The 6,498-nt window shown below is 38.9% G+C and overlaps 1 pseudogene; it reads right to left on the bottom strand.

The window, feature by feature from the left end:
* Positions 1-1,021: 1,021 nt before the first annotated feature.
* On the bottom strand, positions 1,022-5,520 carry LOC139715149 (lysosomal cobalamin transporter ABCD4-like; annotated as a pseudogene).
* Between the last annotated feature and the right edge of the window lie 978 nt (positions 5,521-6,498).

Genomic DNA, 6,498 nt, shown 5'->3' with positions numbered 1-6,498 from the left:
CATGCACCACACTGTGTATATTATTATTTGTAATCAAAATCATGATTATCTGAAATCACTGTTGGTCGCATGACAATGAAACTGCTTAGAGGACACAAATTCCTAACTTACCTTTCTACCACTTGAATCTTAATGATTTTATATATCTTTGACAAAGATTTTTTCTTTACAATTTTGATCAAGATAATTGATGCATAATAATCAATATGACTGTCAAAAGCACAATCTCTGTCACAGGTTCCCCCACAGACATATCAAACAAAACCATTACAATCCAATGGTGTCAGTTAAGCACCCATAAATGCATGCCGTATTCATATTTCATGGATGGTAGTTTTGGTTGAGACGGGGCTTCAGGTTTCCAACATGTTTTGATGATGTATCTCACAAAAATTTAAAGCTGAATCCTCACCTCAATCAAAACTACATCATTCCTTTAAAGAAGACACTTTAGGAAGACATCGACGATAAGATCAGGATCTGGATTTGGAAGATGACAGAAGACTGGGAGGGCAGTGTTGAGATGACCCAAAAAGGTTTCTCTTGCAATCCCTCCATCCCTCCCAACCACTACTTCATCATCTGTGACCTCTCACGCCCAGGTCAGGGCTAAAAACAAGGATTTCTGATGATATCTTGAAAGCTGCAACAACTGCACCATGGCATCAAAGCACCTATAACCATATCATCATCTGAGTATATTTTGTATGCTTTCTTCAGGGCTTGACAATAACTTTTTTTTTTTTTTTCCTGGTGGCTTATTCAGACCACTACAATCTTTGAATTCTAACTCTTGGTGGCCCAAAGAAGAAATGTGGTGGCCCAAAATGAAGGGAAATTTAAAAATCCATTTTGATTATTAGTTGCCTCATTGGGCCACCAAATGTTATCCTTTTTGGAAGTTCAGTGTTGTGACATACGAAACAAAACCCAGCTTTAGTGTTTCAAACTAAGTGTAGTTCTAAAATGCGAGTTAGGGATAGAAACAACCAATGTAAAAATTTGAATTAGTACAGTTCAATTTAGATGTATGTATTGTTAAATATACAAAATGTGAACAAAAGTTATAATAAAAATGTTTCTAGACTAAATCGTCTACAGTTAATGGTTTATTGAGAAAAATAACGATATCTTCTTTTATTTTAGGCTTCATTGCACAATTTTTACATGGTGGGATGTTTTGTGGTACAACTGACATACACATATGCATCAAATGTGATATCTCGAACATTTTTTAAATCACTGCTCCAAAAGGTGAACTGTACCTTTAATTCTAGCGGCTCAAGGCCACCACTAATTTCAAGCCGTGCCTTCTTGCTACAATTGTCAGAATATTTGTAGAACAAAACACGCACAGGACGACTGTCTGTTTCTTGTGATGACCAGCTTGAGTGTACAATGATGTGGCAGGGACAGATGAAAGAGCAAACGAAAAATTAACACACGGACACAAAAAGATGCAATCATTCAATGTGGGAAATGTCCACAAGTGTCCATCCGCCTTGACCGGTGAGCGTCAGCTCCGCGTCGTGGAATCTCTTCAGGGTGATGTGATGGCCGACGCTGACCACCGTCATGCCGTACTGGCGGCAGAGTGCGTAGAGCTGCGCTTCCTCTCCACCGGGACGGCACTGGTGGCTTCATCCAGCACTGCAAAGAGGAAAAAAAAATTAACATCTAAATAAATAACATGAAATTAAAATTAATTTACCTGCAACTGAGGACAATGTCGAGAAAAAACAAAACAAAACAAAACAACTATTTAGAATCAGCATGAAGGTAGTGACATATTTCTTTTTTACTCGGATAATTAGCAAGTCAGAAATTGAAGGCAATGATCAATCTTATTTTACTTACAAGCTGACAACAATTATCTTGGTTTGATTTAAGTAACAAAAGTAACAGAATACTGCCAAAAGTTCTTTGGTTGTTGTTGTTTGTATTGTCTGACAAAACTCTATGAGGAACTGTTAGAGTGGACTCACAGGCAAACTTTGGTCGGTGGTGGAGAAGTCTGGCAAAGGCCAAGCACTGGGCCTCTCCGGGGGTCAGGACGTCATACCAGTTCCATGACACAGGGGCTGTCAGTCCCCCACAACGCTGGACCAGGCCTTCCAGACCAACCTGGTCCAGGATCTGTCCAAGGAGCTGCTCCTGGTCTGGTCCTACCGTTCCGTACCTTGGTGCTCTGGTTGGATACATCATCTGTGGATCGTTTATAACAATGGGCATATTGCATTTCATTACATTTCACCTCATTCTATTCAACTCCACTTGAAAGATATACCACGCCCAAGACTTCTAAAAATAGAATGATGTACAGCACAAGTGGTGGAATTATAAAAAAGCACATTAAAAGGTGGCTGGAAAGGACTTCAAACAAACAAAATAATGCTCTAAACAATGACAAAAATGCTTAGAGAAAAACAAGTAGCTGATCACTACGTAAAATTCATTGCTGTTGTTTATCTTTGTGTTTTAACTGTTGGTCACTTTTGATTGGTGAATTTCATGGTTGTTGTAGAAGCAATGAAGTTGATAGATTAACAGTTGTTTGATTAACAATATTGTACACAAAACAGACTTTGCTGTAGAGGTAATCCCCCCAGCACAGCGGTTTTAACCTGTATAGAAGACTTTCTCTGGAGCCAAATATATGTATTTTCTTTTACATCTTAAAATGAATCTGGTATTGAAGAATTAGCATCTTAGCACTGGGTAACCTCCCCCCCCCCCCCCCAAAAAAAAAGAAAAGAAAAGAAAAACAGAAAAAATAATGATTCAACAAGATTGTAGGAGTAAGGACAGATGAGATACAAAGACAACATGGAGACATTGTACCTTATGCAACCTTTTGGGGGCAGAGGCACCATAACAACAACATAGAAAAATAAGAACAAGGCAATTTAATAGTAAACTTTGCTTAAACTGACGCAATTGCTTGTACCTGTTCCAGTAAGGTTCCATCTGTGAGGTATGCTTTCTGGGGGAGAAACATGACGTCCAGTGGGCCAACCCCCCTCTGTTCCACGGTACCCTCCTGCACAGGCCAGATTCCATGGAGGACACGCAGCAGAGACGTTTTGCCGCTGCCCGTGGCCCCTGTGATGAGGATGTTACGACCCTCCACCACCTCCAGGGTCAGATCTATTTATGGGGAAAATGTTGGGGGTGGGGAGGAGTTGAGGGCTATGGTGACTGCTAATACATTTGTATGAAATTCATTTCCATAAATTTTCCCTCATGACAAATTCAATGACATAACGTGAACAATATCATAATCTATTCTCGTATATCTATGTCCATAACATGAAAAGTGTACACAGTGCTATGTTGAATGTGATTACTCCATAATTACAATTGAAATGATACAATCTGTAGAGTTAGTGACAAATGCAAATGAAGATGGTGGCTTATGTTTAGCACATGAAACAGTATAGCTGTAGATACTGGTTTACATAATCATGCATTTGGAATTGTACACGCAAACTTGTTTTTACATACAAGAAATAAAAGCATACAAGGAAAATGTCTATAAATTAATACACGTGTACCTATGAATGACATCATTCTGCACAAAAAACAAAGGACATTCAATGTCAAATACTACTACAAGCCATCTTCAAACAAGGCCATTCTCCCACTTGATCAAGGCAACTTGTTATTGATCTACCTAATGTAAGTCTATGTCCATCTAAAATGAAAACATCTTTTTCCCATTTGGTCCTCATAAGGGTCTTATGATTGTTATAAGGACTTTAACCCATTGAGGACGAGTCCTGAGTATACTCGGGCAAGTGTCTACGGGAAATGCGTGTTGTAGCAAAATCAAACCGTCCTCAACGGGTTAAAACTGAGAAGTAAACTCACATATCTGATGCTAATTTGTACTTCTGGAATTAGAAAATCAAGTCACTTCTTAATCTGTTGTCTACAAGATTCCTAAAATCCTATAGGTTTTGTGTAGGACCTTTAAGATTCCTGTAGGCAATGGCTTTTCTTACACAAGATCTAATATCAGAATGGTTTGATATCAGGAAACACTCAATGTTGATTTGAAATTATCAAAAGGAAAGAAACACAGAAGGTTTGATCAGGAAAAGTTATGCTGACAGGATTATTTAAAAACAAATACATCAAGCTAATGTGGTCTTGTTTGTTTTATGTGTTAAAGGGATCATGCTCAGTTCAAGTTTGCACCCAAGAGTGATGCAAGATTCGCATCCTTCCAAAGTTATTCCATCGCACCTTTGATGAGAATATCGTCCTTGGTTGGGGTCGCCACGGCAACCTGGTCCAGCTGGAAAGCTATGAGGCTATCCACACTGCTGCTCTCTTCACCTTCCTCGCCGGCCAGACCAAGGTCCTCCGACATGTACTCCCGGTCTCGCTCCGTCTCCGTGATGAGGAACTGGGTGTCGGTCACGAGATGGAGGTCGTTGTCCGCCCCGAGGTGGAGAGCTCCGCTGGTCTTTGGGGGCGAGGATGTTGACCTCTCAGCCGCACCACCATCGGGAGGAAAGCTCTCCAGGCTTTCGAGCAGTTCACCAATTCTGAAACGACAAAATTTGAAAAAAAAAAGATAACAAATCCAAAACATTTTAATGTCGATCCAAACAATCTGACCCTCTTTTTTTTCTCTCAGTTTATTTTCACTTACCCCATGGCTGAGAATGCTAGGAAATGACAAAATTATTGCCATAGTGGATACAACATTCACATTCAGCACAACCCCCCAAGCACATCACCACACCTCTGTGACTGTGGCACTCCTGCGTTTAATGGACCTCACTGCAAAGTAAGTGCTTGCAGTGATGTAAGTGAGTAGTTGGGACTAAGGGTTAGGAAAATATTGGGATGTGACACATTTACCTTTTTTGGTTTTTACAGTAGGATATAATCTAAATCCCACGCTGCTGTAGGACATAATTGGGGTTGATGGCAAGAGCACGGACAAATAATACCTGTTTGTGATTGGCTTCCTTCATAAATATAATGTCCAGCATCCATTATTTCTAATCACATATAATATTGAAAGTTCTATTGTACACAAGCCCTACCGGGACTTTTGATTACTTTCTATACCAGGTTCATTATACAAAAGAGGAGTTGCTTCATGCACGTACACATGCTATAGTCTTTTGACCTCGCATGGATCTGTTCAGTGCTAAGATATGGCACAACTTCTATGCATCAGATCCGGAAGCCAGATTATGTGAGTACAACTGACAATATATGCAGCTACCATAGCAACAACTTAAAAATCGACTTGTAGTTGTCCAATTATTAATCTTCATGGGGGGGGGGGGGGGGTGGGTCTTTTCAGCTTTTGTCACAAAAGTGTAAAAGAATGCAAGTAGCAATTATAACAACATATTGCTTTTTTTTTTCTTTTCTTTTTTCTTTAAGCAATGGGACCAGAAATTACCTGTGTGTGTAGCCAGCAATGTCTGAGATCTTGTTAGACAGGTCAATAAGCTGAGAAAAGCAGCTGATCAGATACATTGTCTGGAAAGAATACTGGACAAACAACAACAACACAAGAAAAAAGATTAAAATGCCTTCCTTCAACGAACCTGATGTATCAATTAAACACAGGTCTGCCCGGTTTGAAGGCAACAAGATAGATTCACAACAGATCACAATAGATTCCATATGGAAGGCTATAATATGCAACTTGTCACAACTTCCAGATATCAACTGAAGGTACCTTGATTAAGATGAGAAGGCAGGGAAGCAAAGTATTTGTATTTGTCCAGGTGCCTTGTTCATAACAGGAGAATTCCTTGGTGCCATGGATTCCTTCTCAACTCACTGGCCTATTATACCAATTTAACACGTTGAGGACGGGCAGATTTTGCTACAACACGCATTTCCCATAGGCACCTGCTCAAGTATACTCGGAACTCATATTCAACGGGTTAAATTGCCTTCTTGCTCTCTTGTCTCCCATTAAAGGCCTAGGCAAGTTTTAATATTAAATGTGACCTTCTTTCCTTGAACAAAGTGCTTAGATAAAAATGTTGACATGTGTTTCTTTTCAATTGTAGTGGATAAAATGATATGTAAAAGCCTACAGTCTGGACATTTTGACCCTTTCTCCTTTCTTTTTCTTTTTTCTTTTCAAATTGGCACTGATGTCTGGCAACTGATATTACCAATGATTAGTGATTATCTACTATTTATTAATTTATCTTGGTATAGTTTCGAGAAACTTTAACTAAATGCTGATAAAAAAAAGCTTAATAATAATAATAATAATTCAATTCAATTCAATTCAATTCAATTGAATAATAACAATGATAATAATAAAAGATAACACTTACGTAGCACTTAATATGGGCATTTCTAAGTGCATTAAAGATTTAATCAAATTACAGAATACAGTTATCAATATCATGATGTATATATGTGACCGTGCACCACAAAACGAACAAAAAGTCGCACACAGTGATTTTGTGTGAGGACTGAAAATAGGTGAAATGGGTCAACCTAACC

Source organism: Diadema antillarum, unplaced genomic scaffold (assembly GCF_040938485.1).
Source record: "Diadema antillarum isolate AM-2024a unplaced genomic scaffold, OU_Dant_1.0 seq00002923_RagTag, whole genome shotgun sequence".
Classification (NCBI taxonomy): Eukaryota; Metazoa; Echinodermata; class Echinoidea; order Diadematoida; family Diadematidae; genus Diadema; species Diadema antillarum.
This window is presented reverse-complemented; position numbering and strand designations above follow the sequence as displayed.